Source organism: Bos grunniens, chromosome 24, assembly GCF_055505025.1.
Source record: "Bos grunniens cultivar Pamir isolate PY7600 chromosome 24, Bosgru_T2T1.0, whole genome shotgun sequence".
Classification (NCBI taxonomy): Eukaryota; Metazoa; Chordata; class Mammalia; order Artiodactyla; family Bovidae; genus Bos; species Bos grunniens.
In genome coordinates this window covers 60,140,735-60,164,043 of record NC_141188.1, presented here as the reverse complement: position 1 = coordinate 60,164,043, position 23,309 = coordinate 60,140,735, and the positions used below count along the sequence as shown (strand labels likewise).

At 46.1% G+C, this 23,309-nt stretch overlaps 1 protein-coding gene across 8 annotated transcripts in view; it reads left to right on the top strand.

Annotated features, from left to right (window-relative positions):
- The window catches only part of CCBE1 (collagen and calcium binding EGF domains 1), a 240,068-nt gene that overhangs the window by 39,272 nt on the left and 177,487 nt on the right, over positions 1-23,309 (top strand). The gene's annotated exons all lie outside the window — the stretch shown is intronic.

The following is a 23,309-nucleotide window of genomic DNA, read 5'->3' as shown; positions in this document are numbered from 1 at the left end:
ATTGAGTCAGTGATGCCATCCAACCATCTCATCCTCTGTCGTCCCCTTCTCCACTAGCGCCACCTGGAAAGCCCTCAGTGATGGAAGAGAGCTGAATTTTCCTGTCTTTGATTCCAAGTCTGAAGCTCCTGGGAAAGGTGTTTTATATAAATGATGACACCCCTCTTCACCTTGTGTCCCCGCAGCTGAAACTTACACGCCATGGTCGCTGGTCCTCAAGGTGCAAGGTGATGTCACTAGGCTACAACCTATGAACTGTGCATTTACTAAACTCTCTTCTGGACGTCTTGGTTTGAAAAATGCCGTCCTTGAAGACTGGATTAATCTGCAGTTCTGTCGATTGCTTTCCATCTCAGAAAAGATCCTTCCTACGGGTATACTGACCCCAGCAAACACATTCTTTGATTCTTAGAAAAAAAATTCAGCAGTACAGAGAAATCTTGACTTAGTTCTGTGGATGACTGTCAGCCTAATCACTTAACAAACCTGATAAAGTCAATCTAAAGGGAAGAACCAGCGTTTGGCAGGCACTCTTGGCAGAGCCTGTCCTGGAAAGGTGGTGGCGGTTTTTCCCTTAGCGATGGCTGGTTTTGTTTCTAGCAAGGCAGGCTGTGTCCTTCCTTTGGGGACTGGTGGCAGCTCCCAGGGCCTGCCCCTCTTCCCCTAGGTCTGCTTCATTGTCTAGAGGAAAGCCATCTAAGCTGCCTAAATATTTGCCCCGGGACACACTGGAGCTCGTGGGATCCCGGGGCTTTTTCCTTCTGTATCCTGGGCTCCGCTGCTTCTGTTCACGCCTTTGGTGAAAGGGAAGCAGGTGAGACACCCTCACCGTCTGAAGGGAGGTTAGGAAATGCCACCCAATATGCAGATGCATTAGCTGGCCATGACCTGGAAGCAATCCGTCCTTAATAAACTCTTGGAACATTCACTTTGACCCCTTCATGCTATAGTTTTTCAAGCTACACTCGAGCTTCTTTCTCAGGTTCTGTGGCTGCTCCTCGTGCACAAAAGAGAATCTGCTTCCTTCTAATTCATTTGTTACCTGCTGTTGCTTGACCACCCGCGCCCCCCGCACCATGGTTAACCCTGTTGCCAGTTTGAGTCGCCTTCCCAGGTGTGGTTTGGCTGCGGAAAATGGGTGTATGTTTTCAGGTGAGACTGCAAGGCACTCAGAGTGGAGGAACTAATAATAAAGATGCTCAGCAGCTAAAAGGGGGAAAGTGGCTGTAAGATCAAGCAGAGAGTGGTTACAGGGAGAGGTGTGGGCCTGGCATGTCTGGGGAGCTTTCCTGGGATGTTAGAATGCATGAACATCCAGATGCCAGCTGGGATAAATCCTTCAGAGCAAGGTGCACTTAGAGTAAGCCTGTGCTGAAGTGTGCTCTGAAACCATCGTCTCTCACACTGAAAGGATTAGGTGCCTTTTTTGCTTGCTTGTTTTGACCATTTCAGCCACTTTTATTTTGTAATTAATTTTAAATTGAAGTATAGTTGATTTACAATATTAATTTCTGCTCTGCAGCAAAGTGATTCAGTTAGACATGTATAACATTCTTTTTTTAGTCTTTTTCCATTATGGTTTATCATAGTATACTGAATATAGATCTCTGAGCTGTACGCTAGGACCTTGTTTATTCATTCCATATAGATTAATAATAGCTTACATCTAGTGGCCCCAGCCTCTGCTCCAAGCTTCCCCTCAGCCCTCCGCCTTGACAGCCATAGGTCTGTCCCTGGCGTGTCTGAGGCTTCCTGAACTCAATCACGTTAGGAGATTTCCCAGGGAGTGATAACAGCTGATGGGAACAGAGGTTGCATGTCATTCGCATGCAGGCCCCTGGGGACGCAGGGGCCACTTGGGAGAGGGTTGCAGCAGAAGTAAAGCGGCTTCTGCTCTGTGGGCAGCTAGGCTTGGTCCCTCTGCATCCAGTTAGTGTGTTATCCAGGCCGAGGTGGATCAGGGGAAGCAGCCTCTACTGTTCTGTCTGTGTTCTTTTTTTAAAAAACAGGTCTCCTTACATCATGTTGTTGTTCTGCGGGCAGAAGCCGTGCTGAGTAGTCCATGGATCCTGCCATATTTCACATCACCTCTGTGGCCCTGAAGCTGACTTACCGCGAAGGGGAGGAATAAGGGGGCTCCCCGGCTGGGCAACCCCAGCTCTCACCCCCTCCCACACTGGCACCAAAACGGGTGGGCAAAGCCAGGCAGGCCCCCTCCCCACTTCCCAGGTGCCCCTCCAAGCAGCCCTTTCCTGGTTCCTTCCTTCTGCTGGGGACTCTGGGCTCCTCAACAGTGGCCTCAGCTCTTGGAGCTCCCATACCTGGACTGGAGCTGCCCACCCCAGCCCCCCTTGCATGGCCCTTCCCCACAGGCCACGTGGAAGGATGTTTGCCCCATTAAAATCCCACAGTAGCTGAGCTGGGAGCTGGTTGAAAGAGCACGTGCTTTAGACTCGGCAAGCTGTGGACCGAATGCAGGTCTGCTGCTAGGCAGTCACGGGGGCAGCGGGGCCCTTTCATTGACCTCTCAGAGGCCCAGTTTCCCCACCTGTGACGTGACTCCTCAGAGGGCGAAATAAGCTCATGCATGTAACATGCCTGTCACGTGTTAGTCAAGCGCTGTTTTGGGAGGAAGCATTGGAAACAGGTGGTCAAGAGTTACAGACTGGAGTCTGAAGACAAGTAAGTGCTATGGATGTCAGGGACAGTGTGGTGACTGTAAGTTAGCCCTGCTCTGTGATACATCAGAAGTTGGTTAAGAGAATGGATAGTACATTCTCATCCCAAGGAGAAATTTTTACTGAAGCTGTATGAGATGATGGATGTTAGGTAGGCCTGTTGTGATCTTTGCACAACGCATCAATCAAGCCATCCCGCTAAATGCCTTAAACTTTTACAGTGACGTATGCCAGTGATTTCTCAGTAAGCTGGTTTAAAGTGCTCTAGTAGGAGGAGCCACCCTTTTGCATAAAGCCTTGAACTTAAAAAGGACTTTTTCAGTTTGATGAATGAAGAGAGCTGGGTGTGGATTTGTCTCGCTTTTCAGTGTGGAATGTTGACCGCCCCTTGGGCTGCTGGACACATGGAGGGGATTTTCTGGGCTTATAGGGTTGGCTGAGGAAGTCCCAGTAGGGGATCAGGAGGCTGAGCCCAGAGGCAGGACCACCAGGGTCAAGGGGGGCCCCACACTGCTCTCCTGGCAGCCATTCTCCTCTGGAAGGTAAGGGCAGGGAGAGAAGTTTCTTGTATTTTAGTAACTAAACCGTAATCGTGTGTTCTGAGTCACAGCCTGCTTCCTGCCCAAGCTTAGAAATACTCACCGGATGTGGGGCATCATGGGCTTTCACGGTCCTGTCTGTGTTCCTCCCGTCTGGCCTTTATTTTCCTTTGCTCCGTCCACTCGTACTTGTCAGTCAGTGTTGATGTAGTCATTTGCTTAGACCTGGGTTCGATCCCTGGATTGGGAAGATGCCCTGGAGAAGGGAACGGCTACCCTCTCCAGTGTTCTGGCCTGGAGGATCCCATGGACTGTATAGTCCAGGGGGTCGCAGAGAGCTGGACACAACTGAGCGACTTTCACGTAGACGTAGATGCTCTGAGACGGTCTGGAGGTGACAGTGTGCGCAAAAGTCTAAACTGTGTCTCAACCTTTGGGAATAAGCCAGTAAATTCTTTAATTTTCATTCATTATTTCTCTCCCTCTGTCCCTGTCTGTCTCTCTCTCTCTCTCACACACACACAGAATGCACACTTTAAAGAAAGTTTTACTTACTCAAAACTCCTTAAGGTTTTAAATGCCTTGTTTTCTTTTTTATTCAGAATCAAATTTATGTTCAATTTGTTTCATGAAAACAATGGAAACGTGCACCAAGGAACAGAACAGTGGAAATTCTGTTCTTCCTTCCTAAGCACACAGTCGAAAAGTTGCATGTTTTAATCAACTGGAGGTCATCATTCACAGGTGCAGGGACAGGTCTGTAACACGAGTGCAGTCGGTGTTTTTTTTTTTTTTTTTTGGACTCTGGACTCAATTATGCAAAGTGGCCAGAACCTTCTAAAGAGAAGAAATGAGCAGACACGGGAATATGCTGCCAATTCAGTTGTTAGGAGTAAGCTGACAGAGTAAGCTGGGTCATGACAAAATCTGATTGCAAAAGAACGGGCTCATGGTAGAAAATGGAAAAATACAGAAACCTACAAAAGTATGAAAACGAGTCAACCACAAGCTGCATTGTCAATGTTTTAATGATTAGCCTTCCAGTCTTAATGTACATGTGTGAGTGTACATTTCTCATTATTCTCATATGTACATGTTTTGAATCATATTTTTCCATGTGTGCATACGTGCTCAGTTGTATCCGACTCTGTGTGACCCCATGGATTGTAGCCCGCCAGGTTCCTCTCTGTCTATGAGATTCTCCAGGCAATAATACTGGAGTGGGTTGCCATTTCTTCCTCCAGAGGATCTTCCTGACTCAGGGATCAAACTCGCATCTCCTGTGTCTCTTGCTTATCAGGTGGGTTCTTTACCACTGAGCCACCTGGGAAGCCTATTGAATTGTACCCCAAGTTAATCAAGTTACTGTAGAAGTGTAGGGGCTTCCCTGGTAGCTCAGACGGTAAAGCGTCTGTGTTGCAATGCTGGAGACTTGGGTTCGATCCCTGGGTCGGGAAAATCCCCTGGAGAAGGAAATGGCAACCCACTCTAGGATTCTTGCCTGGAGAATCTCATGGACAGAGGAGCCTGGTTAGGCTACAGTCCAGGGGGTCACAAAGAGTCAGACACGACTGAGCGACCTCACTATAGGGTGACTGTTCTCACATCATTAATTATAGAATCATTAAAATAATATGGAATAATTATATTGGGGGATGACTTAATAGGCTCCATTGCAAACATTTCAAGGCTGTAATTTTTTGTTACTGAATACGTGATGGATATTTTTAAGTAGAAATGAAACCAAATGTAAATAGGGATTAAAGAATAGAGTCTGGGAAACTGTTACCAGGGTGTTTTTTTTTTTGTCTTTCTTTTGAAGAGTCTAGCCTCAGCATCAGCTTGTTGTTCTAGCCACTATTTCTATTATTGGATAAAATCAACTCAGCAAATTTCTGTAGTATTTATGTTCCCATCCATAGACCACAGGACGATCAGAGTCTGTCACATTGTTTGGTTTTTTTTTTTGAAGACTGGTGGTCCTAGTGTGTGTTTGGGGGTTAACGTGGGCTCAGTGACTTTCTAGAGAAATGCTGCGGGGCTCTGCTCGTCGTCTTGGGTTCTCCGTGTTCTTGTGGGCCTGGTGGTTCCCTTCACAGCTTGGCTGATGGTTAAAGCAGACGGTTCAGCACCTCATCAGGAAGCAGTTTTGCAATCATTGCTACACAAGACCCATCAAAAACCTCTGCTGAGGACTTTGAGAAGGGGTGGTTATGTCTTTAGGGCAGCTGTTCTTAAACACATTAGGTCATAGAGCCATTTACGGGTGGATACGCTGCCACATATCATGCAGGTCTGTGGTAATTTCCCAGGGGTGCAGTCCCCCAGAGCCCGAGCTCACTGTCTTGCCTCAGATGCTCTAAGCTCTCTCCCTGCATTACACCCCCACCCCCGTCAGCATCCTCTGAGCACTGGCCACTGCTCCTGGGTGACGGGCTTAGCACGTTCTCACCCACCCGCTGGGCTGGGACCATCTCTTCGGGCAGGTGGTCCTTCTCAGGATGTCCCAGTCCTGAGCCTTTCCCTCCGTTCAGATCTCTCCCTCAGGAAACTCACACTTCCTTGGCCCCAGTAAATTCTAAGAATGGTCATCCATCTCGGTAGCCTTTTAGGCTTTTATGTTGCAATTCCATCACAAGTTACTGTGCCTTACAGACCCCAGTGAATATAGGTTGTACCTTAAGTTGTTCCCTGGAAGCCCTCTCCCTTGGTTTGAGGGAAGAGGAGGGAAGGTGTTCTCCACTTGTTCTCCAGAGAAAGATTCTCTACCTCTCTTACACTACTGTCCTTTAAAATGTTTTATTTATTTTTGGCTGTGCTGGGTCTTTGTTGCTGCGAGGGCTTTTTCTACAGCGTTCAGGCTTCTCGCTGTGGAGCACGGGCTTCTAGGGTACACAGGGACCTTCCCCTGGAGGACCACCTGCCTGAAGAGATGCTCCCAGCCCAGCGGGTGGGTGAGAGCGTGCTAAGCCCGTCACCCAGGGGCAGTGGCTTCAGTGGTTGTGGTGTGCAGGCTGAGTTGCTCTGCAGCACGTGGGATCCTCCTGGACCAGGGGTGGAATCCGTGACTCTTGTGTTGACAGGCAAAGTCTTTACCACTGAGCCACCAGGGAAGCCCCCTTCCCTGCTCTCTTGTGATGCCCTTAATTTAGATGGTGGGCAAAGCCCAGTGGAAAAGATTTCAAAACCACTTAGGTCTTGGATTACGGTGTCTACAGCTTCCTTTAAATAAGGGATGGGGGAGTCTTTGCCCAGATTATTTTGTCTAGTTTATGGACAATCTTGAGACAGAGTGTTTGATTCTAACATCTTAAGCTAAACTGCTCTTTCCGTGGCTCAGTGTAGGGGGACCTTAGTGGGATGGGGTCTAGGAGCAGGGGATGGCTTTGGACTGGGAAGAAGCACTGTAGCTATGCTGAGGGCTTCTGAGGGGTGACTCCAGAAGGAGAGGAGGAGCTGTGAACCTCGCTTTGCTTGTCACTTGCTGAGAGGCTGGAGGACTTGGTCTAACATCAGCATGGTGTTTTCCATAACCCTAAACCACGTGTGTCAAATAGTCAGATGTAAAATCCTGGTTCTCAGAAGTCCTTTGTGGATCTGTGATGTTCCAAGGATTTCTAAGCCAACAAACTGACAATGGAGACAAAAGTAGTGTTTTGATAGAATTTCATTTTTTTCCTACTAAAGTATAGTCGATTTACCCTCTTGTATTAGTCTTTGGTATACAGCATAGAGATTCAGGATTTTTACAGATTATACTCCATTAAAAGTTCTTACAAGATAATGGCTATGGTAACCTGTGCTATATAACATATTCCTGTTGATTATCATTATGTTTTGTATCTATAGAAAAAAACAGACGAGAGCGAGAATTGGAAATAATACCTGTTTTTTCATTGATACCTTGTGGGAGAAGCAGGAAAAGCCTCTTCTCTGGGCTTTAATCCATGTGTAAATGATATTCTGACTTAGTGACTGGCAGTGAGGAGTGGGTGGAAAGTCTCTTCCACCCTACCCCGCCCCCAGCTTGGAGTCAATGCAGGGAGGAGTAAGAGGTGCTAGGCACACATCTGTCCAAACCCTTCCCCACACATTGTACCAACTAGAGACTCCCTTTTATTTAGTAAGTTCATTGTAATGCAAATGGTCCTTGAAAGGATTAACCACATGGTCATTTGATTACATAATCAAATTGTTCTTTTCCTGGTGGGGTGGTTCTGAAAGAAATAGCATGACTGGGAAAAGTAGTGATTTGGGAATATTACATTCTTCGCTTGAGGACAGACTGAAATGGCTCCCTAGGATGATCGGATCTGGGAGACGTCCTTTCTAGAGCCAGAGTATAGAACAGCAGACTTCATGCATGCAGTCAATAGACTCCTTAGGTGATCTAGATCAGTGTCTCAGTTATGTTCAACAGAAGACTAATCCCGTGAAATGTTTCATAGTGGGAGGGGAAGGGTCTGTGGTCAAATCTGTTTGCAAAGCATTCCTTGTATCCCTCACTTGGGCATTCAGTATATTTGTTGTTTGGTCACTAAGTCTTTTCCAATTTTTTGCGACTCCGTGGACTGTAGTACACCAGGCTTCCCTGTCCTTCACTATCTCCCAGAGCTTGCTCAAACCCATGTCCATCGAGTCAGTGATGCCATCCAACCATCTCATCCTCTGTCGTCCCCTTCTTCTCCTGCCTTCAATCTTTCCCACCATCAGAGTTTTTTTTCAATGAGTTGGCTGTTTGCATCAGGTGGCCTAAGTATTAGCATATTAAGGGTTCTGAGAAGACTTGCTGTTTGGAAACTTGTTTAGCTGGATTAAAGAAGTGGTTCCCTAAGTTACTTGACCAAGGAACACCCACTGGAAATACTGAGTGTCCCCCTCTTGGGAATGTTATAAGCTTCCAGAGCAACTGCTATGGCTCAAGATGCTTTTCAGGCTCTGGTTAAATTGCTTTGAAACCAACAAAAAATTTGCTCCATTTGACCTCTTGTGTTTTGTTTTCTTTACCTCAAAGGTGAGTTTTAAATTAGAGAGAATCACATATTTAAGATCTGATGAAAAGATAAACAGATGACAACATGAAATGATTGGCTATGTAAAATGCTCACCAGTATTATTTGTGTACACACATGCACACAGGCTTTGAATGCATTCCTTAAAGAATCAGGGCTTTGTTAATAACTCCATGAAAATAAATGACTCCATGAAAATTAAAAATCTAAATCTTCTATTTTTAATAGAAGTTAGTTTAGTAGAATTTACTCCAGTTACTTTATAACATCCAACCCGTCCATCCTAAAGGAGATCAGTCCTGAATTTTCACTGGAAGCACTGATGCTGAAGCTGAAACTCCAATACTTTGGCCACTTGATGCAAAGAACTGACTTATTGGAAAAGGCCCTTATGCTGTGAAAGATTGAAGGTGGGAGGAGAAGGGGACGACAGAGGATGAGATGGTTGGGTGGCATCACCGACTCAGTGGACGTGAGTTTGAGTAAACTCCGGGAGTTGGTGATGGACAGGGAGGCCTGATGTGCTGTGGTTCATGGGGTCGCAAGGAGTCGGACATGACTGAGCAACTGAACTGATGCTTTAAATTAACACACCTCAGTCAAAAGCCATGGAGAAGGAAGTGGCAACCCACTCCAGTGTTCTTGCCTGGAGAATCCCAGGGACGGGGGAGCCTGGTGGGCTGCCGTCTATGGGGTCGCACAGAGTCAGACAGGACTGAAGCGACTTAGCAGCAGCAGCAGTCAAAAGCCATAGCTGGTCCCTGGTTTGAATGTAACTGACTTTTCTGAGAGGTATATTGGAGTTTAATAGCAAATGAAAGACATCTGGGAGGAGACAAAGGAAAGCAATTGATGATAAATTATCTGACTGCCCAGGTGTCACCCAAACATCTATTCATGAACTCATTAATTTTGAACAGGATAGTCTTTTTCCTAAATGTAAGCGTTCCCCTGTAACTGACTTTATTCCTTCCACACGGTGTTTTACAGAATCATTTTCCCCTGTGTAGTTGACTCACTATCCCTGCAGCGTCATCTCCCATTGTATGAGGACATGAAGGTTGACTCTAATGTTGATACTGGTGGTTTGTCCCGAGGTTCTGCTTTCACAGTTCTGATGCCATGGACAGTCTTGGGAGCGTCTTCCAGTGTACCTGGTAAGTTTTTCTCGAGGCTGTCTCCGAGAATGGACCCGCAGAGCCTTGGGGAAGGGCTGTTGAGCTTGGCTAGAGAGCGCTTGTTTTCTTCAGCAGCGGTGGATGAGCATTCTCACTGATTGACACACAGAGGCTTTGTCTGACTTTGACGTTTTTACCATATGGGAGTGAACGGTGCTTCTGGTTTTATCCTAGGGCGGTTTAATTGGCATTTCTGCTTCCTACTGCGCTCGGGCGCCTCTCCGTGAGTTCTGGTTTTATCCTAGGGTGGTTTAATTGGCATTTCTGCTTCCTACTGCGCTCGGGCACCTCTCTGTGAGTTCTGGTTTTATCCTAGGGCGGTTTAATTGGCATTTCTGCTTCCTACTGCGCTCGGGCGCCTCTCCGTGAGTTGTCAGATCTCCTGTGTTTCTCAGTGAAGCACCCTTGACCCAGTTTGCTAGGTTTTCCCTCACTAACTGATTCCTCATGAATTTATTATTATTATTATTACTGCTTTGTCCATTTATGTGCTACAGAAACTTTGGATGAGAAGATACTTGTAATTTTAATATAACTGAATTTATCTTTTAATATGTACTTTTAGTTTTAATATACACCTGTATTGCCTCTTAAGGTTTTATAGCTTTTCCTTCTCAAACCTACCTGGAATTGATTTCACGTACCATGTAAGATGGGCTTCCCCGGTGGCGCTAGTGGTAAAGAACCGGCCTGCCAATACAGGAGACGTAAGAGATGCTGCTTCCATCCCTGAGCCAGGAAAGTCCCCTGGCGGAGGATGTGGAACCCACTCCAGTATTCGTGCCTGAAGGGTCCCATGGACAGAGAAGCCTGGCGGGCTACAGTCCATGGGGTTGCAAAGAGTCAGACACGACGGAAGCGACTTAGTACACGCACACAGTGTAAGATGTGAATCCAACTCGTTTTTTCCCCGAATGGAGAATCGGTTGTGCAAGCCTCCCTTATAATACTCCATCTAACCTTCCATGCCATCAGTTATAAATCAGTTTTCCACAGGTACATGTATCTGAGTTTTGATATGTACATGAATTGTACATGTATCAATTTTTGTTCCATTTGCTAAGTCGCTTCAGTCGTGTCTGACTCTGTGCGACCCCATAGACGACAGCCCACCAGGCTCCCCCGTCCCTGAGATTCTCCAGGCAAGAATACTGGAGTGGGTTGCCATTTCCTTCTCCGATGCATGAAAGTGAAAAGTGAAAGTGAAGTCGCTCAGTCGTGTCCGACTCTTAGTGACCCCATGTATTGCACCCTACCAGGCTCCTCATCCATGGGATTTTCCAGGCAAGAGTACTGGAGTGGGGTGCCATTGCCTTCCCTCTACCTGTCATTTTATTCACCAATATTGAACTATTTTGATTACTGTAGATTTATGTATCTTGATATTTAGTATAAAATTATCCCTACCTTGTTTCTCAGAAATACTTTGGCTCTTCTTGACTATCTGCATTTCCTTTAAATTTCTTTTTTAGAACCAGCTTAAGTTTCACCAGAAATAATTACATGTAAAAATCAAAAATTTAAAAATTATTCCCCAAGAGTCTTCATACCCATGAACATAGCATATTTACTCTTTTATAAGTTCCTTAATGGAAGTGAGAAATAGATTTAAGAGCCTAGATCTGATAGAGTGCCTGGAAGTGAGAAATAGATTTAAGGGCCTAGATCTGATAGATAGAGTGCCTGATAAACTATGGAATGAGGTTCGTGACATTGTACAGGAGACAGGGATCAAGACCATCCCTGTGGAAAAGAAATGCAAAAAAGCAAAATGGCTGCCTGGGGAGGCCTTACAAATAGCTGTGAAAAGAAGAGAAGCGAAAAGCAAAGGAGAAAAGGAAAGATTTAAGCATCTGAATGCAGAGTTCCAAAGAATAGCAAGGAGAGATAAGCAAGTCTTCCTCAGTGATCAATGCAAAGAAATAGAGGAAAACAACAGGATGGGAAAGACTAGAGATCTCTTCAAGAAAATTAGAGATACCAAGGGAACATTTCATGCAAAGATGGGCTTGATAAAGGACAGAAATGGTATGGACCTAACAGAAGCAGAAGATATTAAGAAGAGGTGGCAAGAATACACAGAAGAACTGTGCAAAAAAGATCTTCACAACCCAGATAATCACGATGATGTGATCACTGACCTAGAGCCAGACATCCTAGAATGTGAAGTTAAGTAGGCCTTAGGAAGCATCACTATGAACAAAGCTAGTGGAGGTGATGCAATTCCAGTTGAGCTATTTCAGATCCTGAAAGATGATGCTGTGAAAGTGCTGCACTCAATATGCCAGCAAATTTGGAAAACTCAGCAGTGGCCACAGGACTGGAAAAGGTCAGTTTTCATTCCAATCCCAAGGAAAGGCAATGCTTAGACTCCACACTGTCTAGGGCCCTCGAGCCACAGCCTGTGAGGCCCTGGACAGCAGCTACAGACGCTTGTACGCCCAGAGCCTGCACTCCGAGAGAGGAGCCCCCACAGTAAGAAGCTGGTGCACCGCGACGAAAAATAGCGCCCCCCCTCGCTGCAACTAGAGAAAGCCTGCAAGCAGCAATGAAAACCCAGCACAGCCAAAGTAGGCAAATTAATAGTTTTTTAAAAATTACTCTAGTACAAGAGTGCCAGGATACCTGGAAGTTGATCCCTTATCCTGGTTTAGATGTTTTAGAATGCTTTAGACATTTCACCGGAAGGTATGTTCTTTGCAAGGAACGTGTGTGTTCTCTGTCAGTTGAAGTGTAATTCTATTTCTTCTTTGCCAAGAGTGTGTTTGGAAATTATGAATTGATGTCAAATTTCATCATCTTCATCTTTTTGAGATTTTCTTTCTCCTATAATTTACAGTTGTGAGATAATCGACTTTCTTGTTTTGCTTAAAATCCCTATATTCCTAGGTTAAACCCATCCTGTTCATGGTGCCTTATGTTTGTGGTTCATTGCTGAATTCAGTTGGTTAATATCTATTCATTATGCTCATGAGTAAGATTTCCCTTTAATTTTCGTTTCTCTCAGTGTCCTTGCTTGGTTTCATTATCCAGGTTATGTTAACCTTACAATGTTAGCTGGAAATTGTTGCATCTTTCCCTGTTATCTGAAAGAGTTTGTATAGATTAGAATTACCTGTTCCTTGCACGTTCAGTAGAAGTTGCCTGGAAAACCATCTGGACCTTGTTTTTATTTTCTGAAGCATTTTAAATTGGAGTTAATTTATGGAATGGTTATAGAAATATTCATGTATTCTGTTTTGTCTTGAATCACTTTTATTAAGTTGTATTTGTTTAGGAACTTATCTGTTTCCATGAGTTTGTCATTTTAAAAATTTATAGGCATGAGCTTTAGGATTGCTACTTTGGTGTTATGTCTTCTTTCACTGTTAATCTAACATTTTATTCTATTATTTTTAAAATCACTGCTGCATCTGAATTTATGCACTGTTTTTCATTTCCAGTGTTTATCTTCTTGATTTGTTTGCTCATTGATCTCTCCAGAGTTTGCCTACTTTCTTTCTAAAAACTTGGCTTAAATCTTTTCTCTTTGATTTCTTTGTATTATTTTCATTTTTTCTTCCTTTTACTTCTCTGACTTAATATCCAAAGTTTAATTTATTTTCTTGTCCTGCTGGTTCTTGTTTTTCTTTTTCACTTTCTTTTGGATTGACTGAGATTAACCACTTCTCTCAGCAATTGATAAATCGAATTATCTTTTTCCTCTTCCTTCTATTCTGTGTTTTGTTTTAGTGAAACATCTGCTAATTTTAATTTTGAGGGATTAAAAAAACCATGCAGTCATCGAACATAAAAATGTTAGATTAATAGTGAAAGAAGACATAACACCAAAGTAGCAATCCTAAACACGAGCAGTTATGATGAATTCATATTGTTCATGTAAGACACACTTGATTTGTAGCTGCATGTGTAAGTTCCAGATATACTGCTGGGATTTAACTTTGAGTTTTATTTACATACCTCCATTCTTGATCATTTGAGAGCATTACACATAATCAATAGTTCAGCATTTATTGAAAGTTTTTTCGAAAGTTTCTGCACTGTAGAGTTTTACCCTGAGAAATACGCACAAAAACATTTGATCCTTAGGAGACTTCACACCAAGGATTATTGATATTTATCTGCACAGTTAAGACACTAGGTACAAAATCGGTACCTTCACTTCCTCTCGAGGAACCTGAAGATCACCACTTCCCGATGGAACCCGCCTTTATCACCCCTGACAGGACGAGCTGGACGTCGCTGATGACTTTGCTGCCCGTGCTCGTTTATGTGTGGCCCCCGGTACCCAGGATGGCTGCTCACTGTTCCTTCTTGTACCTCTGGTCTTTTATGTGGGATGATAAAGGTGCATCTTTTGGGAATTCATTTAGTGAGGGTCTGTTTGTGGTAGATATTACTTTCTTTCTCTGTAATGGTGATATTTAACTGTACATTTGAAAGAGGCCTCTTATTTCTTGGACTATCAAGTGCTCTTATTTTCAGTGTGATAAACCTCACTCTGCCTGGGCTACTTTTGTGTCTGTGATTTTTAACTGTGAACTCGGTGCTTGAATCTTCATCTGTGGGACCTTCTCAAGGTCTGGGATCAAGTTGTTTTCCTTCAGAGAAAATTTGTCATCCTATCTCCAAATACCTAGGCCTGAGACCACTTAATAAGAAATGTATTGTGTGCTTTTCATGGAAACCTGATTGAGGTCTCTGATTTTAAAAAATGTTTTTTAACTTTTTATTTTGTATTGTATAACAGATTAATAATGCTGTGATAGTTGGAGGTGAACAGCAAAGGGACTCAACCGTACATGTACATGTTCTGATTAAATTTACAACGTGTTTTCATTCTTTCCATATAGTACCAAGATCAGAATGAATCTGCTTATCCTAAGTGGTTAGCGTCTATTTTGTCTGGTTTTAATATTGCTTTTTTTCATCATCTTTCACTCTGCCTTCCTTTTCTATCTCTTCATATTTTAAATATATCCTTTCTAAGCAGCACAGGTTAAGAGTTTAGTTTTTACAATATAATCTGATTATTTTAAAAAGATCCGTTGGGACTTCAGCTATGATAGATCATTTCTACCTTGTCGTTTGTGGTTTTTTTCTTTTCTGTGCTGCTTCCTTTTTATTTTCATGTTTTCCTTCGAGTTTTTCAATTAAACATATTATCTCTCTCTTTTTTGGGAAGTTTAACGTTGCACTTATCATTTAGTGAGTTACTCTCAAATTTTTAATATGTGCATTGACTTTCAAGTCTGTTGTTAGACAATACCTTTTTCTCCTTCTGAATAATAAAGAATTATATTACTTTGACCATACCTTCTAGAAGTTTTGATCAATATTTTAGATATTTAATTGCTGATTTTTTTAGATTTCACCACGTTCATCCATCTCTTTGCTTACTTTTCCTTACTGCATCTCAGACCTCCCTTTGGAGATAATTGTTGTTTGTGATGAAATACATCCATTGGCATTTTCTTTGGTGATGTGCTTTGGGTTTGCTGAAAATCCTATTTTGCTTTGTTTCTTGAGTGGCGGTATAGCTATACCCATGGTTCCAGATTGATAGTTATCTCCTCACAGTACTTTGAAGTTCTTTTGCTGGCATCTGGCTCCAGTTACAGCTGTTACAGCCTGATGTCAAGTTGTCACTGCTTTGAAGTAGTCTGTCTTTTCTGTCTGCCTCTGCTTTCTGTGTTTTTATTTTGTATCTAGCTCCCTGCCTCTCTTCTTCCTTCCTTCCTTTGCTAATTAGAATGGATTGTGCTTCTACAGTCTGAGCATTCTGTCTTTCATCAATTCTAGGAAATCCTTCTCTCTCCAAACGCTGACTGTCTTTCTGTTCTTTCTTTGGATCCTAATTACACATGTGTTGGGCCTTCTCATTCTCATAGCCCTCCTGTCACTTAAGCCCTCTCTTAAATTGGCTTTATCATTTGAAGGGTCATATTGCTATCTTTGGGTTTTCTAAATCTGTATTTTTATTTCTCTTTTGGCTTTGGGTTTTTTTTCTTTTCTGACTCTAGCTCAGGGAGTTTTGTTTCCTTAGTGTTTTGTAATTTTTTGTTGCGAACTCATAGGTAGCTGCCATGATCTGCATGCCTGTGTACATAGTCCCTAAGTTGTGTCTGACTCTTTGCGACCCCATGGACTGTGGTCCACCAAGCTCCTCTGTCCATGGAGATTCTCCAGGCAAGAATACTGGAGTGGGTAGCTGTTCCTTCTCCAGGGGATCTTCCCAACCCAGGGATCGAACCCACATGTCCTGTGGCTCCTGCACTGCATCTGGATTCTTTACTGCTGAGCCACAGGGGAAGACTGCACAGGCATCCTAGAAGGCCTGGCTTTTTTGAAGTCTTGCTCCTCCAGTGAGACTTGGGTTGGCCTCTGCCCTAATACCCTGAAATACCTTTGTATAGGGACCACTTCAGTTAATTTTCAGCTTGAGAGATCCTGGGTCATGCGGGTAGGATAAATGCAAACCCTGAAACTGTGTGAACACAGATCTGTGGTTACAGATTCACGGGGGAGGCCTTTTCTTTTCTACCTGAGCTGAGGCCCAAACAAACGCATCTCCTTGTTGCTCCCCTGCTGGTCAGCAGTTCTCCCCGGCACATCCTTTCACCGAGTGGAACTGTCGAGAGTCGTTACCAAGGTGCAGTGTGACAGCTGATCCTTGAACATCAGAGTGTGTGTGTGTGTTTATGATGCACTTACAGTCAGCCCTCCAGATCCACGGTTCCTCTGCATCTAGGGATTCAATGAGCCATGGACTATGATTTTTGTAAATTACTATAATAAGAGGGTAGGTGTTGCAAGAAGGCATCAGAAGGCAGACACACTGAAACCATAATCACAGAAAATTAGGCAATCTAATCACACGGACCACAGCCTTGTCTAACTCAATGAAACTAAGCCATGCCATGTGGGGCCACCCAAGACGGGTGGGTCATGGTGGAGAGATCTGACAGAATGTGGTCCACTGGAGAAGGGAATGGCAAACCACTTCAGTGTTCTTGCCTTGAGAACCCCATGAACAGTATGAAAAGGCAAAATGTTAGGATACTGAAAGAGGAACTCCCCAGGTCAGTAGGTACCCAATATGCTACCGGAGATCAGTGGAGAAATAACTCCAGAAAGAATGAAGGGATGGAGCCAAAGCAAAAACAATATGAGACGGCTGGATGGCATCACCGACTCGATGGACGTGAGTCTGGGTGAACTCTGGGAGTTGGTGATGGACAGGGAGGCCTGGCGTGCTGCGATTCTTGGGGTCGCAAAGAGTCAGACACGACTGAGCGACTGAACTGATAATATTTATTATTGAAAACCATTTGCGTATAAGTGGACCCACACAGTCCAAACTCCTGTTGTTCATGGGTCAACTCTCTTTGACTTCCGTTTGAATTTTAGCCTATAAAGTTCCAGATTTTACTTCCGTGTTAGGTTCACATCACAGTATATTCAGGCTGTTGAGACCCAAATTACCAGGAAGTCCTTCATTTCTTGGTTGTGTGTTGACTACAATGCCTGCAATTTCGTAGGCACATCTTCCAGGCCTGTTTTATTTCCCACATTGACTGTGTCTCCCTTAAGGTCGGGGATACTCACCCACAGCTTGATTAATGTTTTCCGATGGCTCAAGTCAAGATATGACCCCAAGTTTTAGTGTTTGTGCAACTGAAAAATTTATCATTTCTGTGTGGGCCCCATGTCAAGTGGAAGGAATGTTGATACCATAAAATAAATTAATATTCTGCTATAAAATTTATGCTAAAGTATTCTTTGCTTAAAAAAAATTCTGAGTTACATAAGAGTGTGTGTAATACAGGAAGAAGTGGCTTGCCTTTGGGTAGGTTGGCTGCCCCGCATCCTCCTGGCTGCTTAACCCAAACAATTCAGACAGTGCTCTCCATGTTCCGCCTCAAGGGCTCTTGCTGGCTGAGTGTCCTTCAATAACTCTATGGTGGATCCAGAGGAGCCTGGAAACCCAGTTTAATGAAATGTGCAGACGGTGCTAAGGGAGAGAAGTGTTTCATTCTCAGTGGGGACAGGAGCTCAATAGCGGGAGGAATAACTAATGCTATAAGCAATAAATAACGGAACAAGAGAATACGCCTGTGCTTGAACTAGAGAAAATTAATGTACCTTTGGAAAAACGATCTGCGGTGATTCTCTGAGGGACAATCTCAGAGGGAAAATTGGATCCAGAGAAGAAATGTGAGAGCAGAGGGTGGGAAGTTACGCTGCAGCTATTTCCAGCTAATCGGTCATTAGCCCAGTGACAGGGCGCTGAGGAAGTTTTAGCCTTTTTAACAACAACAAAAAATTTGTTGTTATTCTTGCATAACAACATAAATACTTGCTGCAGAGTGCCTTACTGTTTTGAACCTGCTGACATCCATCACCGGGGGTTATTTGTCATTTACTGGGGTTTACAAGGCATTGTCCCTGTGAGCTCCCCAAGCATGAATTAGAGGTGCGCTTAGGGAAGAAGGAAGCTGTTTTCAATCATCCTGTTACTGATTAAGTCATTCGAGCACAGAATGCTTAAGGCCAATTTCAAAAATAAAATGGCCTAAACCTCGAGAGTGGGCGTCCGACTGTGGCCTCACGGCCCTTTTCTTTGGTTCATGCTGTTCCCTTCTTGGTAAAAATCACTCCCAGTCGTGAAGGCGCAGCCTGGAACCTCTGCCCGCCGGGGCCCTTCCCTGACGCCCAGCCCTGAGTTATGTCTCTTGTGACCTTGAGGTGCCCCTGCAGTCTTTGGGGGCCTTTTTGGCTCACAGTGAGGTGCTTGGATTGGCTCTTCTAACACGGTCTTTGGAGAGTCTGCTGTTCCTCTGTCCTGTGGCACAAAATTCAGCGCGTGATGACTCCTTGTCTTTTACTGGACCTTAAAGAGATTTTCGGGTTTCCCAGGTGGCTCAGTGGTAAAGAATTTGCTTGCCAATGCAGGAGATGTGGGTTTGACTCCTGGGTCGGGAAGATCCCCTGGAGGAGGAAATGGCAACCTACTCCAGTATTCTTGCCTGGGAAATCCCATGGACAGAGAAGCCTGGAAGGCTACAGTCCACGGATCAGAAAGAGCTGGACACCACTTAGCAACTAGACGGCAACAATAACAAAGAGATTTTTAAGTTCTTATGAATGTCCATGTTCAATTCTGTTTGAATCCAAAGGACAAAAAATGGCAATCCAGGGCTGACACAGAGGAAGGTACTAAGTAAGTGGTGACGGGGACCTCCCTGGTGGCCTAGCGGGTCACCCTGCAGTTCGGGGGATGTGGGTATGATCCCTGGTCAGGGAACTAAGATGCCTCGTGAAAGTCAGTCTTGTCCAACTCTTTTTGACGCCTTGGACTGTAGCCTCCCAGGCTCCTCTGTCCATGGAATTCTCCAGGCCAGAATACTGGAGTGGGTTGCCATTCCCTTCTCCAGGGGATCTTCCCAACCCAGGGATTGAATCCTGGTCTCCTGCGCTGCAGGAAGATTCTTTACTGTCTGAGCCACCAGGGAACCCCAAGAATACTGGAGTGGGTTGCCTTTCCCTTCTCCAGGGAATCTTCCCAACCCAGGGATCAGACCCAGGTCTCCCGCATTGCAGGCAGATTCTTTACCGTCTGAGCCCCCAGGGAAATCAAGAGGCCTCTCCCATAAGGCTGCTAAGCTGATGTACCACAACTAAGACCCAGACCCTATGCAGCCGAATAAATAAGTATATTTTTTTTAAGTAGTGAGCTGACCCAGATTTTTGCTGTCACACGTTTCCTGTTATCCCCTCTCTCTAAGATTCCAGTGAAAACCACCAATACTTTATTTTAAGGGTCTCGTCTGTCTCCATTGGAACCTCCCAGATGGCTCAAGTGGTAAACCCGCCTGCCAATGCAGGAGACACAAGTTTGATCCCTGGGTGGGGAAGATCCCCTGGAGGAGGAAATGGCAGTCGGCTCCGGTACTCTTGCCTGGAGAATCCTGTGGACAGAGGAGCCTGGTGGGCTGCAGCCATGGGGCCACAAGGAGTCAGACAGCAGGACTGAGGTCAGCACCGGCTGTTTCCATGGGAAACCCCAGGTTTCTGCCTCTCTGGTGCGGGGGCGCCACCTAGTGGGGAAGGATGGCAACTGTAGGCTGTCGCTGTGCCTCACCGTTTCTGCAGGTTCTTTAGTTTAGGAAGCCAAGAAGGAGGCACTGTGGGGGTGAGCTGCAGCAGTGGGACCAGAGCCACGACGCTCCGACACAAGGTGCAGTAGCCTGAAGTCTGCACGGTGTGGTCTGAGGGCAGCCGATCTAGACGCTGCCGCTCAGAGGTCCTTCTTCCAGTGGCCTTTCGTGAATTCCGGGTGGCCGGGTCTTGTGCCTATCCCAGCTGCATGAATGGCAAAGGGGAAGCAGATCGTCGCCCACGGGGCCAAAAGGGAAGAGGACGGATGCTGGATTCGCAGATAGCAGATGTCCGTGACCTCGGTCCTAGCACCTATGAGCCCGTTACAGGCAGCACGTTTGCGTTGACAGCTGCCAGCGTGTGGGCATCGCTGGATATCCAGTACGTGCTTCACAATTGCTGGCTAATGAGGAATAGACAGGCAGGGAGGGACTGTGAGCACCACAAGGCCACAGGGTCCCTGGGGAAAGGGTAGAAAGTCAAGGCCATGTTGTGTGGGTAAATTCAGAAACAGCCATGTGTTGGCTTCAAAACTTAGCCTCAAATTCTTCAAAATTCTTTTAGCTAAGAAGTGATGTATCCATCAGTGGTGTATAGCGGATCCATGCTAGGAGACTTCCAAGGCAAGGTGACATCAGACCCAGCCTTGTTCACTGGGATCACCGGATCCTGGATCCTACGTCCATCACGTAACTTCCTAACGAGCCACCTGGCTGGAGAGGCCACGTGTAGGTGCTCTGGTCAAAGGCCTCAGCTGAGCTCTGCCTTTGAGTGGTCCAGGCTCAAGTACCAAACGTGAGAGTGAGACTGGCCCGTGGCACAGCCCACCCCCGGGCTGAGTGAACCGCTGGTGCTGCGTGCAGCAGAAGAGCCACCCAGCTGAGCCCTGCCTGAGCTCCTGATGCAGCCAAGTGTCAGGTGATAAAACGGTCGTTGCTTGAAGCCCCCACGTGTTGGGATGGCCCGTTACCCGTGATGCAGAACGGGCACACACTGCCGTCTCTTCAGCCTGAACGAGGATGTCAGGACTGGACACGCTTCACGTTATGCTGACTGCGATCTCAGCCGACCTGTGCTATAAAAAGAGCTGTTTATGAAGAAAGATTAAATGACCTTTTTCCCCCAAAAAGACTTTTAAATAATACGTTTGAATAACTACATGTCTTCCTCCAGCCAGCAGCTCACTGGCAGGCTGCCCCCTCTTGTTTCGGGGAGCTCCGTGCAGCGGGACCGAGAGGCAGAGGCGTGCGTCTCACTGGCTGTCACAGCTTTGCCGCACGTGGCCCCTGGGGACCCGTGGACTTCTGTTTCCCCGTGCACATGGATCTTGGCAGACACGTGCAGTGAATTCCACTGGCGCTCTTGCAAAATAGGAAGGCTTCCTTTCTGGAATTTTGGTTTATTTTTTTTTCTTTCCCTCTCCCCCCTTTCTTCCCCCTGAAGACGTATAGCCTGTCCTTTGTCCCAGAGCCTTATTGATGCCTGGGCAGGGGGAGGGCCAGGGTGAAGTTTGGGAAGGCCAGGGACTTGACTCACATGCATCTTCCTTGGGCCTGAGCCCGGCTGCCCGCGCTATGGGCTTTCCTGGCCTCCCCGCTCTCTCCACCCGTGGGCACCTCCCCCACCCCTGCCAAGCTGCTCTGACCCACCAGGCACGTGTGCTGTGTGTGTGCCTGAGAACCCAGTTTCATTAGGAAGGACTCTCAGTTCAGGGTCCACTCCAGGACACGGCACTGGTAACCTGCTCAGTTAACAGACCAGGTGACTTCTTTATCGGAAGCTATGGCAAATACATGGGGAAACAGTGTCAGACTTTATTTTGGGGGGCTCAAAAATCACTGCAGATGGTGATTGCAGCCATGAAGTTAAAAGATGCTTACTCCTTGGAAGGAAAGTTATGACCAACATAGACAGCATATTCAGAGAAGGCAATGGCACCCCACTCCAGTACTCTTGCCTGGAAAATCCCATGGATGGAGGAGCCTGGTAGGCTGCAGTCCATGGGGTCGCTAAGAGTTGGACACGACTGAGCAACTTCACTTTCACTTTTCACTTTCATGCATTGGAGAAGGAAATGGCAACCCGCTCCAGTGTTCTTGCCTGGAGAATCCCAGGGACGGAGGAGCCTGATGGGCTGCTGTTTATGGGGTTGCACAGAGTCGGACACAACTGAAGCGACTTAGCAGCAGCAGCAGCAGACAGCATATTAAAAAGCAGAGACATTACTTTATCCACAAAGGTCCATCTAGTCAAGGCTGTGGTTTTTCCAGTAGTCATGTATGGATGTGAGAGTTGGACTATAAAGAAAGCTGAGCACTGAAGAATTGATGCTTTTGAACTGTGGTGTTGGAGAAGACTCTTGAGAGTCCCTTGGACTGCAAGGAGATCCAACCAGTCCATCCTAAAGGAGATCAGTCCTGAGTGTTCATTGGAAGGAGTGATGTTGAAGCTGAAACTCCAATACTCTGGCCACCTGATGCGAAGAGTTGACTCATTGGAAAAGACTCTGATGCTGGGACGGATTGGGGGCAGGAGGAGAAGGAGATGACAGAGGATGAGATGGCTGGATGGCATAACTGACTCGATGGATGTGAGTTTGGGTGGACTCCGGGAGTTGGTGATGGACAGGGAGGCCTGGCGTGCTGCGGTTCATGGGGTCGCAAAGAGTTGGAAACACCTGGGCAACTGAACTGAACTGAAGGGGCCAGGACAGCCCTCCTCCCTCCTCAGTCAGTCAACCCACAGCCAGGAAGCCCAGACCCTGCACCAGAGAGCGTTCTAGATTCTGGGAAGGTATTCATGAACAAAATGCACAAAAATTCCGTATTTGTGGGGTGGCCTCTCTCAAGGAAGAGGGAGAATAAACAATAAGCACATGAAGCGTGTTCGGAAGCTGGAAGTAAGAGAACGGATTCGAACAGGATCAGGGATGGCTGGGGAGGGGTTGCGGGGAGAGTGCGGTCAGGGGCGGTCTCGTCCAGAAAATGGCATTCGAGCAAACGCCAGAAAGAGATTAGATGAGCCAGTAACGTGATGTCTGGGGGGAAGGGCATTCGGGGAGGAAGAGACCCTTGGTGGAACGGCCTTAAGCTGGTAGCAGGAAGGAGCCGGGAGTCCCTGTTTGTGACTAGGTAGGAACAGATGAGCTTGGAGGGCCACGTGAGCCATTGCAAGGGGCTGCAGACTCTGTGAGACAGGGAATGTTTTGAACAGAAGTGATAGGAACTGATTTGTGTCTTGGGAGGATCTGGCTGCTGACTTAAGAATCAACTGTGCGGGACCAGGGTGTCCTCGGGAGACCCTGTAGGAGGCTGTTACAAGAAATGTGGTTGAGAGTGGGGGGTGAAAAGAACCCACAGAGGTAGCGATGGGAGAGGTGAGTAGGAGTGGGATTTTGAGTGCGTTCTGAAGGTAGAACTGAGAGGGTTTGCTCCTGGGTTGGGATTGGAGTGGAAGCAGAGGCAGGGATGCGGGCCTGTAACTAGGAGGCTGGGGCAGCTGAGAAGGGTCTGGCGGAGATGAGCTGTTCAACTTGGGCAGTTCTGTTTGTTTTTGATACTGTGCGGCATGCGGGATCTTACTTCCCTGACCAGGGATCGAACCTGTGCCCCCGAAGTGGAAATGTGAATTCTTAACCACTGGACTGCAAGGGAAGTCCCCTGGGCCGTGTGGCATTGGGGAGGGAGGGCTGCTGGAGTCCAGAGAGAGATGTGAGTGGGCACTTGGACATGCCAGGCTGGC